The following is a 12,500-nucleotide window of genomic DNA, read 5'->3' as shown; positions in this document are numbered from 1 at the left end:
TTTTCAGTTGACTGTCGAAAGTAATTAGTGCATTGGTTTGGTTTATGATTACTTCACTCAGTGATTGGTTCAAAGTTCTCACACCACTTTTTCAACCAATCAGAAGTGACAGCAAAACCAACCGTGGCTCCCGCGTGCACATTTTCCCGCGCTTTGTGACGGCTGCGTGTAATTACTTCGAGTTTTGATTGGTTTACTAGATTGTCTCCATCCTTTTTGATTGGCCAAAGTAATTACTTTGGTTTTGGTTTCACGACACTCGATTGATGCTCGCTCTATTGTCAAGCAGCACTTCCTCTTCAGTTATTTAAAACCAGACCCTGCGTGTTGGTTCAGCCGGAGTTGAACTCACGACCTTAACAAACTGAGCCAAACATCAAGTAAAATTTTAATTAGCCAAAGGAGCTTGTCTCAAGCAGCGAGTAACTGTTACCACTGGCAGTTTTGAATCATGATGATCATGTTTTTACGTTTGGTTATTTTAGACTGATGTTCCGCCGTGATTTTTCTTGTTTCTGCATATGGGTAGTCTCCTTCGCAGCCGTTTTGAGTATGTCACGCAACGCTCCCCCCAAAGAACGGGGGAGAGGGGGGGGGGAATTGCGTGACGCCCCAATAACGGCTGCGAAGGAGACTAGCATATAGGAAGCTGTCATCTAATTGCTCTTTAAGACATACTTCTATTGCGAAGTGGACATATAACAGTTGAAGACTCCAAGTTAGAGCGGTTTTCAAATGAGTGTCGTAAAACCAAAACCAAAGTAATTACTTTGGCCAATCAAAAAGGACGGAGACAATCCAGTAAACCAATCAAACTCGAAGTAATTACACGTAGCCGACACAAAGCGCGGAAAAATGTTCACACGCGAGCCGCGATTGGTTTTGGTTTCACTTCTGATTGGTTGAAAAAGTGGCGCGAGAACTTTGAACCAATCACTAAGTAAAGTAAGGCAAAAACAAAGCAATTCCCTAATTACTTTCGACATTCAATTGAAAACCGATCTAAGAGCAACTGTCCTGAATAATTATTACTGCACATGAATTGCCTATTCGCTGCGATTATTTGTTTTAATTTTTTTCTCTTTAAACTGACTCAGTTTCATGGGATTAGCGATGACCTAATATTTTACGATTCAATATAAAAACAGGTAAGGTAAGAATCTAAAAGGAATGACCGAAGAGCGAGTCCAAATCTCGGGGGTTTTTCGGAGTAGTGCCGTAGACTCTGACAACGCATATAGAGGTGTCTGTGGTGTTTTGTCTTCGCATTTGCGCCAATCTCTAATATACAGAGGGCCTTGCGTCTAAAGATTACTGTAGTTTTCTTTTCCTTGTTACCGGTTTTAACTTGAAGTCACCGCGACATTGTTGGTGTCCCGAACTTGTCCTCCAATAATAGGCCTTGCGATAGACATATATGTTTCGGACCCTGAGCCTCGAGTTGAAATGTTTGGGAACGAGTTTATGTGCGCAAAAACAAAAGTTTTCCCTCGGGACACAATCCCTCGGGACACAATATGGCCGTCGAGTGATTAAGGGATATTGAACTATGTCACTGTCAACTATTGTTATGCAGGGTGAGGGTTTCTAATCATACCTGATCACGTGATTCAAGAACCTGGTAATGCAGGTTTTTTTCACTGACTTTGTTTCCTTGCTTTTACAACCAATCACCAGGACGTACATTAGGTTTAAATACTACATGCAAAATAAACTTTTTTTCCTGCGTTGACTAGAGCATGGAAACAACAAAGACCACCCTGTCCGTGCCATTGAACCGCGGGAAAATCGTCGAAACACCACTCGTGCCAAAGGTGTTCACGTGACGTTTGAGTTTACATATATTGTCATAAAAAATAATTAATTTCCCGGCCTACCATGCTCATGTTAATTAATGATTTTAAAATTGCTGTCTGTCTCGGGTGGAAATATGAAAACTGGGACTGTATTTTTCTGTGTTGTACGGACGCCAAACAAGGTTGGAAATTGCAATAAACTTCGACGACGACGAGAAAGGTAAGATAAACCTGTTGCACTGAATATACGAAATGGCATCGTCTCATTTACGCAGGCTGCATTATTTGCCCGATCTCATCTGTCCATTTGACAAGAGAAGAGAGGAATTTTTGCTTAGATCCTTAAATAAGAGTTATATGTCGCACTGATACATTCTCTCGCAGGCGCAAAAAATTCGATCGAGAATTTTAAGTTGGACCTCAGCGATGTTTATTCGGGACAAGTATTTAGTTTGAGCGTTGTGGTCGCTATGTTGAATGACACAAACAACTGATCTCTTACCAGCTCTGCGCGCATTACGTATTCGTTCTTCATGAGGTCGGTTTCCAAGCACCCTCTAAGGACACATATAACAAAGGTGAAGTTTCTAAATGCTGCATGAAGAACAAAAGATGCTAATAAGAGATCTTTGATTTGTGTTATCCAACATGGCGGCCATGACATAACTTGCCGACGGAGTGCCACGGGGCCGGTTGCTAGAACCCTGATTAGCGCTATTGTGCAGCCTATAGGTTTCCATGGTTTTCAGGCTAGTTAGCGCTAACCATGCTTCGAGCAACCCGGGCCTGGGGCCCGTTTCTCGAAAGTCCCGAAACTTTACGGGCCATTTTCGGGTGTCACCATTCCCATTGTATCTAGAACGGATAGGATTTAAGTCGTCAAACTTCGCAATAATTGTTATTTTTGTTACCTTTAAAACATGTTAAAAGATCGGCGTTCCCAGACAAGCGGTTGCCAGTTTCGCAAATGGCTTTTCGGGCCCGAAATGTTTTCGGGACTTTCGAGAAACGGGCCCCAGGAGCTTAATATTAAAACAACTTATCCTCGTAAAATTATAAACTACTCTTAGGCAAATATTAGGGGGCTTAAGCATAAGATGTTTTCAATATGTCCAGAAATACCAATAATTAGATGCAGGCCCAATTTCCGTTAAGTCTAAGCGTTTGCTACCTATTTCTAACAATAAGGTAAGGGTAAAAGTAAGCTTTATTTTTAGCTCAGTGTAAATTCAGCCTTCGGGAGACAAGTTGTGAATTCCAAGACACGAGTGATCAAGTAACAGTGATCAAATACATTTTCTTTGTGGTGGGGTTGTAAGGGGGTGAGGGGTTCACTCTAAAGAGAATTCCTCTCGCCCCACTTCTGAATTTTTCGGATCCGCTATGGCTTAGTCAAATTGAGACAACTGCAGTACAAGGGTATTAATTCGATTATTAGACCCCCTTCCTTGTTACAAAGCAGTCAAAAGTCACTCCATGTAGTACAATTGGCGATACGGGGAGTTGTTATATCTATTTAATTATAAGAGTGTGTCTCCGTTAAACTAACGGAGATTAAACATTTTCGTTTTCGCGCCAGGTTTGAAATAGAATGGACCTGGGTTTGCCAAAAACAAACTTAACTGACGGATGATCTCATTTTTTTCAGCTCAAACAGAGAGCTGAAAATGGAATGGACCAGCAAAGAGGAACACAGATTTGTTATGATACAGGTTTAGATTTTTAAGAAGTATCTTCTCACAATAACAGACAAACATCATTTGAGTGTTAGTTTTGTTTTTGCCACCGATTGCAAATCATGTGACGATACCAAGGAGATTGTTAAGCACTTATGAGTTAATTCATTTACGTAGTTGTATTTATTTCTTTTTGCCTAAAGAAACAAGTTTTTGCAACCCAATCAGGGCTGATGAAAATATTTTTTGAAGAATTGATAAAAATAAGTAGCATTAGAACTGCAGTCTTGGAAAAAAACCGTTGGCAAAATGTGAAACACCACTTTAAAATGCTCATTCCCTAATTATCTGTGAAGATTAAAATCTCCCTACTTCCCCCCCCCCCCCCCCATCTAATGTTTGTTTAGAAACGGCCGAAGGTTTGCACTGTATTTGCACCACATTATCAACATTGGTATGGGGGAAGGGGGGGGGGGGGTTGCTAGTGCATATCAAATTATGCTTGAGCCGGGGTTTTTCCCGAGAATTTTGTCCAAGATAGTGGTTGACAACTGCGCATCTTTGATTTTCTCTGTGCAGATCATATTGCTGTACTCTTGTTCACTGAAAGAGTATAGCGGATATATTCAATTTTGTAAGAGAATACTCTGCACACATTGTCGCTTGAGTTTTTTGGGAGCACCTGATATGTAAGCGAATGAGGCCTATTGTCGATTGTTTCCTCTGCTTGTGATCTGCACAAAGGTTGGGTAGTGGTTAGAGCCAGAAAACCTGTTTATTACGCTTCCAATCACAGATCGTTGGGATCTCTGAAACTGTAGTAAAGCTTCCGCCATCTTGGTTTGTGTTGGCCGAGCGCAATCTGGAAAGATCGCCAAATGCATTCCTCTTAGACTTTATCTTTCCTCGAATCAGCCAACCAAAAGAAACGGCAACTAACGCCGTGCGCGCGTAAAACCAATCTTACACTCCTTTCAGATTTCGCTTTCCTTTACAAACTTAGATGACAGCTACATTTGATATTCATAAGTTCAAAGGGACTGTGAAAAGTGTACGTAAATTTAGGATCGCTATTATTTTGTTCACGAGGTGTTTTGCGTCTTCCTGCATTTTACTGATTGTTTTGCACCTATAAATTAAGAGGTTCAAGAGCACCCAGGCAGTTTAATGCCGACGTTACCGAAGCAATAATCTCTGAAGCAACTGGGAAGATCAGATGATTAACTGTATAAACATATTACATATATATTTTCTTGATTTTCGAGTATTATATATACGAAAATGACTCGATGCTCTTCCTAATATGCATACGTGTTTGGAGCCTGTTTCTTTTTTTGACCCCAAAGGTAAAAGTTAGATAGAAGCCAAGTTGGAAAACTGTTTAGTAGCATCTAGTTTTAAAATGTTTCTTAGGCCTTGGAAGAAATCAGTAGAGAATCAAACTTAGGAACTGGTTAACAGATGCGACAGGTGCAATCGCGTAAGGAACCTAGGTAAATTCTGTAAACTTTGATTATTAATGCCTTACGTTAAGACAAAGGCCTTAATCAACAAGTTAGAGCGTCCATAGACCTCTTTCATAGTGACGGCCTAATAAAATATTTGTCTGTTTTAATGCTAATAAGCCTTTCTAGCCTCGCTATGACGGGCAAATTTCAAAATAATTTTGGTTTTAGAATGAGCCCAGTAGGTCTAATTAACATAAATACAAAAGATTGAAAAAGTGGTCGCCATTTATGAAAGTGGTCTATGGTCCTTGTACTTTTGCGTCGTACGTGTAAACTACTGAGCCTTAAGAGATACCTGGTTTTGTCAAATATGAGATTTCCACTAACATCATTTTTTGACGCTTCCCCTTAGGTGAGACGACTAGCAATTAAATCATTTTAAGGGGGGTTTTCCACAAGCGCCAAAAACTGGTCATGGATACCACCGAAAATATTTGCTCTCTATTGTTGTTGGAAGAATTGCTGCGCAAAGCTTGTCATTATTTTGCGACTCAAGTCTAAGGCCAAAATACTTGTCTTTAAAACATGCGTAAATCATGGAGGAGGTTTTTGTGTTGTTCGACGGAATTAAGGTTGCGGCAAGTATAGATTCGCCCACCTGAGGCCTTTGACTTTGATTACTTAAACTTACCACAAAATCCAAACTTTTGTGCCCTTTACCAATAATATTAGAGAGTTCAAGCAAGCGACGCGGACTGAAACAAAAAGTGAGCTGTTTTCCCTTTTAACTTGTCCTCACACAACCACATTTATATGGCTAAGCATCGTTTCTCCCACTCTGCGAGCAGAGCATCTCTAAAACTCACCAGCAGGCGAGCAAAAGAGGCCGCTCTGCAGAAATCATGTCAAGTCTTTTAAGTCGCCGCATCCCAAATTCTGGGCTAGTTAATCCAGTCAAACCGGTTTAGGCAGCGGGTGCATCATAGTTTTGAAAAGGCGAAGGTCAAAATCTAGTCTTAAAAAAAGTGAGCTGTGTGCCACCGCGCACCAGTGGCTCAATTGGTTGAGCACCAGGCTGTCACGCGGGAGGTCGCGAGTTCAATTCCGCCGGACCAACACTCAGGGTCTTTAAATAACTGAGGAGAAAGTGCTGCCTTTGTAACTACATCTACAAATGGTTAGAATTTCAAGTCTTCTCGGATAAGGACGATAAGCCGAAGGTCCCGTCTCACAACCCTTCAAAGTTCATAATACTGTGGTACGTAAAAGAACCCACACACTTGTCGCAAAGAGTAGGGCATGTAGTTCCCGGTGTTGTGGTCTGTCTTCTGTGGTGTATCATGGTTGGGAGGGTAAAAAGAGGGGCCACAGTAATTGGCGCAAGCTGTTGCGGCGCTCTGCCAGCTTGACTGGCAAAGTTAATAAAATAGCACGAAAATCAATAAAGCATCTGGGAGTGCAATCGAGACTTGGCCTGGGTTTGAAACTGTATCCAAGCAACGGCTTGCGCATACTCAATAAAGACTTCACACGATTTCTGCAGAATTCTTTCTTTCTCTTGGAGTTAAGAAAGGCTCTGCTGTCAGGGTGCGCTTCTCCATTAGAGATGATCAGTTTTGAAATCTGGGAGACACTGAATGTTCACTTCCGGTTGCCGTGCGCATCTCAAAAACGTCGCGTGCGTAAGCTGGCTAATACATAACGCGCGCTGTGGCCTACAAATAGCGTAACTGTAGGGTCCTAAGGCAATCTGATTTTACCAATCCACCGACTGGAGTCTGCATGTTTAAGAAAAGGGGCAATGTCATGGTGGCGAAGAAAATCACTTAGGAAAGGGCAATTATAACCAATAGACTAAAAAATAGTCTATATACTTTCAATAGAATTTATAATAAAAGAACTTCACAATTTTACAAAGCTGATTTCTTATATGAGGTGATGTTTATTCATGTATCTTTTCTTGATATAACATGAAAAAATAAATGAAATGAAAACGACACAAATTCGATGTCCTTGTTATTTATTCCCTTCCCACCCCTGAAAATGCCGTAATGCCTTTCCACGGGCGTCTTGATCTCGGTGAGTGAAGCTTTTCTTTGAATCTAGAGCGTCTATGCCTAGAAAGAAAGACATAGATATATCTAATTAAAAGACAGGAAACTAGTATGTTCTGTGGAAAATAAAATATTATTGAAAGTAATCTGAAGTCTTGATCCAGTATTTTCACCTAAAACCTATCAGCAGAGCATTTTTCAAAGCACCGGACTAAAGATTAAAATTCTATAAGAAATGACTATCATAATTTTTGCAAATATCAACGCAGATGTCTAGATGGCACAGTTGGTAGTGTGCTAGACTATCGTGCGAGAGATCTCAGGTTCGAAGCAGAGCTGCGGGAGTTCAAGGCCTTTGAAATAAGGGTAAAAATGGGTTGACAAGTAGGCAAACAGACAGATTAAATAGGTAGATAAATAAAGGGAACCACGAGAAAGGTAAGTGCTAGTAGGTAAAAAGAGGGGGGAGTCAATAGCAGGAGTGGAGCATGTCAGCTGATCATATGAATAGTAGAGAGAAGAAAGCGCGAAAAGGAGGGAAAGTGGACAGGAAATGAGGGGGGAGAAGATAGCGACAATTTTTTTTTTTTTTTGTCGCATTATACAATAATTTTTTTTTAATGTGGCGGAAAGCTAATTCAACCAATTAGGTGGCAGGATTCAGGTCACATGACAGAAACTGACCAATCACAATTTCTGTTTACTCCGCAAACTGACAGTCATCCGCCATTGTAAAATTCCAAAACTTCTCGCTCTATGATTGGTCGGTTTTGGTCACGTGACCAAAGTCTTGCCATCCGATTGGCTGAAATTGCTTTCCGCTCAATAAACGACGAAAATACTTAATAAACAATGAAAATGCCATTTAAAAGGTCCAAATAGTGTTGCCCGCTGGTTTCCATTTGGGGTCATCAAAGTTTCTTAACGTTGCTCCATCCAGATATTTCTTCTTCAGCATTTCACTAGCTGTTCGGTGCAATTTCTGGAAGCGACAATTTCATCTTGAATTCCAAGGAAAACAAACAAACGTAAAATTTAATTTACTACCATCGAAAACTAGAATAAATTAGCACAATAATAAATTGATTGTTATTATTTTCAATGTTTTGTTTTGCAAGTCAATGAACGCTATTAGCCGTAATTATTTCACCAAATCACCAAACACATCCTTATCCTGAGGTCATGAAGTCAGAAAACGGCCAACACGAACAATTTTTTTAGATGTTTTAGTCGCTCACATTGCTAAAGCAGAGGATTGATCGATTAAAATTACTTTATGTGATGAATTCTTTGATTGCACTCACGTGATAAGACGGCCATGTTGGTGCCAAAACAATAGAAAAATGTAGGTCACGTTTTGCATAATAATAGAGTCAAATTCCCAAAAGACTTTTCTGCTATTGTTCTGTAAACCAACATGGCTGCCGTGACGTCATTTGCAATCAAAAAATTCTTGAATACTTTAGCAATGTAAATAAACTCATAACAATGGCCTGTACACAGGCGCAGATCGAGTCCACAAACAATACTATAAACAAAACAATGGCTGGATATTGTCACGATCTAGTGTATTGCTTTTGTTTTAGCGAACCATTCCATTGTCTTCACTTTAATTTATTCTACTTCGCCAGTTGAATTTTTAAGTTGCTGGAACGGTATAGAGCATTTATAGAACATACCTCCAAACTCATCCCAAATCTTGTTGAATTAAACTGGTGGTTCCACTTGTGTTCGTCCATTTGACTGAATAAAACCTCTTGCGTGATGCATTTTTCCATCACGTGATCAGTAGCTATGTTTTAAAAACAGAAAAAATACATTAAAAAGAGTTTAATTCCCAAATAACTTTCCCTTTCAATACCACCTTTTTTTCCTTCTTTTCTTCTCCAACTTGTCTGCCATGATGTCGACATTGTACCTTTTTTTTTTGCACAGTCAAGGGAGTCGAGTAGGGATTAACAAAAGCATGAAGACCCAAAAAACCTTTTTTATCGCGGCCAAAAGCTATAACATAAACAATGTTGACCGGTCTATGTGACAATAACACAACGGTTCTTATTGAACAGAGTGACACAAAACGGCATCCATTGTTTGTAAGTTGTTGAATTTTGCATTGTTCCTTTAACTGTTCACTATTCTTAAAGCGATTTCTGTTCCAGTCGAGTGTATACATTTTAAAACACGGGTGCCACATTGAATTATCAAAACAAAGAAATGACCGTCAAATCGCCAAAAAGGGGCGCGAGATGAGGCTAGTTAGCATATGGACAAAGAAATGTTGTAACTGACCCCAATCGGCACGATGCGTAACGAAAGACTCAACAATTGAGACCTAAACAATAACAATAGCGCATATGACGTTACCTAATGTTTCAACCTTGAACCCAAACTCCTTCCCTTTTCGTATCTTGCCGAAAGGTAAAGAGAGAGCCTGGGAGTAAGAAACCGCTTTGTGGCCCAAACTAGTCCGATGGGAATAGAAGTAAATAACGTCTTAAGTCGCCGTTAAAAACATTGCTTCTGAACAAGAGCAAAACAACGCTGAAGAAATGACATAATTGTACATGACCATTCTAAGCTGTATTCTCACCTGCAGAACCGTTGCATTTTTCTTTCCTTCTCGTGATGATCAAACTTCTGAAAAACCAAAGATGAATGATCAGCGAGCCCGTAATTCTGTTCTTGTGTTCTAGTTTTCGTGCTTCGCTCAAAAAAAGCGTGCGCAAACAGCATAATGTAAATCAATGACGTAATTGTTTGTGATTGGTTCCAACCTTGCGTTGAATTATTCATGAAAAATTCCTGAATTTGCCAGAATCTGCTTCCTCCTTGTCGTGTGAAGAGGTCTCCGAGATACGCCATTTGATTTTAACTTTGAAGCGCAAAGGCGACTGCTTGAGAGAGAATTGGTGCAAAAGACAGCTTTGGAAAGAAGGAAGGACTCTTTACCTTTAAAGTCAAGGTAAGCTTCGTCGACACTGAAACTTTTCTTTCGCTGTTTTGCGATAAAAACGGCAAGCTAAGCAAACAAATCTTATGAGTGTTCGCACGTGCTCCAGTCTCCTCGTTAGATTTTAAATTCAGTTGCAAAGGAAATTTAAGTTTTGCCAACATTCAAAAGAAATACGTATTTGCAAATAAAGGCGCTTCAAGGTCTTCTCCCTTTAAATTCAATTATTTTCTTCTTGACTAAGCGCATTGCAGCATAAATTTTAAGTCTCTCAGGACGAGAAATTTTGCGGTTGAAAATCACGTTCGCTGACAAAGCGACATAAAAAAACAAGCATACACAAGCAAAAATCGTGTGGTAGTTTTGATGGAATGTTTAAAATTAATCGCTACCTATGGTCATTTTCGTTTGCAGCTAACTATCAGCTCCAAAACGACAGAAAGAGAGACGCCAGGAAACGGATTTTCAAGCCATACTGCCATTTTGTAAGGTAAATATTACGTATATTATAGACATTGCTCTTTGATTTTTTTCTTTTAATTTTTAAAGTAGTTTTCCATATTTAACGAGTTTTGTTTCTTATCTTAATTTCAGAGCATCTTCAAAGTGGACAGCGAGTGCTACACAAAAGACTAAATGGTTGTGTCAAGTGAATTCGACAAAGCTAAGAAGGGTTATCATATTGTTACTGTTTTAAATGGTGGCTTAGCATAGTGTGGTAGCTTTCTTAAGTAACAACTTGCTATCAATAAAGAAGAAAGAAGGTCATAATTTTGGACAGTGCCTGGATTTTCCACTTGACGTCGCGTAACTAGAACTTGATAGAAGAAGCAAATGAGAAGCAAAGGGAAAACACGTTCAATACGAGGAGGAAAATCAATCTAGAGGTCACCATTGCAATCGGAAGCCAGAGCTAGGTTTAAAATAATTTCTGCAAGCCACCATTACAACTTTGAGCGATCTTTGTTTACAACTTTACACTCGGCGCAAGAAATAGTGACTTCGAGATTGCTGGACGGAGCAAGTGTTTCACTTAGATATGCGTTGATGAAAATATATTGCACGTGCTAAAAGTTCTACTGGCAAAACGCAATAAGAAAATCTTTTGATATGATCGCTCAATGTTGATAATTAAATCTTATATTTTACGTAACTGTTAGTTATTATAGCTGAAAGTTTGAGATTTTTAAGGAGGCATTGGTAGATTATGCGGATTGAGCACAATTCAACACAAGCGCATTAGGGTACATACAAACACTAAGACGCAGGTGTGCACGATTACATACAAACTCCGAGGCACAGAGGCGAAAGAGTACGTACAAACACTTGGAAACAAGCGCACAAGAGTACATAACAAACACTAAGACATAGGCGAGCAAGAGTACAAGCAGAGACTTCGACACAGTTGCGCAATAGTGCATCCAAAAACGTAGACACAGGCGCACAACAGAACACACAAAGACATCGACACAAGCGCAAACGAGTACATACAAATACTAAGACACAGGTGCACAAGAGTGAATACAAAGACTTAGACACAGGCGCACCAGATTTCATACAAACACTTAGAGACGGACAAACAAGATTACATACAAACAATTAGACAAAGGCGCACAAGAGTACATACAAACACTTAGACACAGTTGCGCATTAGTACAAGCAAACACTTAGACGAAGGTGCGCAAGAGTGCATACAAAGACTTAGATACAGGCGCACCACATTTCATACAAACACTTAATGACGGGCAAACAAGATTGCATACAAACGATTAGACACAGTCGCACAAGACCATGTTCAAACACTTAGATACAGGCGCAAATGAGTAGGTATAATCACTTAGACAGAGGCGCACATAAGTAAAGGCAAACACTTAGTGCGCAAGAGTGCATACAAAGACTTAGACACAGGCGCACCAGATTTCATACAAACACATGGAGACGGGCAAACAAGATTGTATACAAAAGATTAGACACAAGCGCACAAGAGTACATCCAAACAATTAGACACAGGCGCACAAGACTATGTACAAACACTAGACACAGTTGCGCGTTAGTACAAGCAAACAATTAGATACAGGCGCAAATTAGTATGTACAATCACTTAAACACAGGCGCACAATACTACATACAAACACTTCGACACAGGTGCGCAAGTGTACATGCAAACACGTAGACACAGGCACACAAGAGCGCACACAAAAACTTGGACACAGGCGCAAACGAGTACGTACAAACGCTAAGACAAGGGTGCGCAAAAGTGCGTAAAAAGACTTAGACACAGGCGCACCAGATTTCATACAAACATTTAGACACGGGCAAACAAGATTACATACAAGCATTTAGATGCAGGCACGCAAGGTTACATACAGAGACTTAGACACAGATGCATAAGAATACATACAAACTCTTAGACATAGACGAACAAGGGTACAAGAAAAACGTAGAAAAAGGCTTACAAGAGTACGTACAAACATTTAGACACAGGCACGCAAAGAGTACATGCAAATACCTAAGAACAGGCGAACAAGAGTATATGCAAACTCTAAGGTGCATAAGAGTACAGGCAATCACCAAGA

General features: G+C 40.0%; 2 long non-coding RNA genes across 5 annotated transcripts in view; one reads left to right on the top strand and one right to left on the bottom strand.

Annotated features, from left to right (window-relative positions):
• The window catches only part of LOC138056896 (uncharacterized), a 12,963-nt gene extending 9,169 nt beyond the window's left edge, over window positions 1-3,794 (top strand). For both annotated transcript variants that reach the window (XR_011133546.1, XR_011133545.1), the window contains exon 3: window positions 3,445-3,794. This is a non-coding gene — a long non-coding RNA (uncharacterized lncRNA). The remainder of the gene's footprint in view (window positions 1-3,444) is intronic.
• A 3,054-nt stretch (window positions 3,795-6,848) lies between these two features.
• The window catches only part of LOC138057819 (uncharacterized), an 18,284-nt gene continuing 12,632 nt past the window's right edge, over window positions 6,849-12,500 (bottom strand). For 2 of the 3 annotated variants that reach the window (XR_011133722.1, XR_011133723.1), the window contains exons 5-7: window positions 9,565-9,611; window positions 8,654-8,766; window positions 7,055-7,975 (exon numbers count right to left, since the gene is read on the bottom strand). This is a non-coding gene — a long non-coding RNA (uncharacterized lncRNA). The other variant, XR_011133724.1, reaches the window with a different exon arrangement.

The sequence above is a fragment of the Montipora capricornis genome, chromosome 7, assembly GCF_036669925.1.
Source record: "Montipora capricornis isolate CH-2021 chromosome 7, ASM3666992v2, whole genome shotgun sequence".
Taxonomy (NCBI): domain Eukaryota; kingdom Metazoa; phylum Cnidaria; class Anthozoa; order Scleractinia; family Acroporidae; genus Montipora; species Montipora capricornis.
Note: the sequence above shows the minus strand (reverse complement) of the source record. Positions and strands in the feature narration are given on the sequence as shown.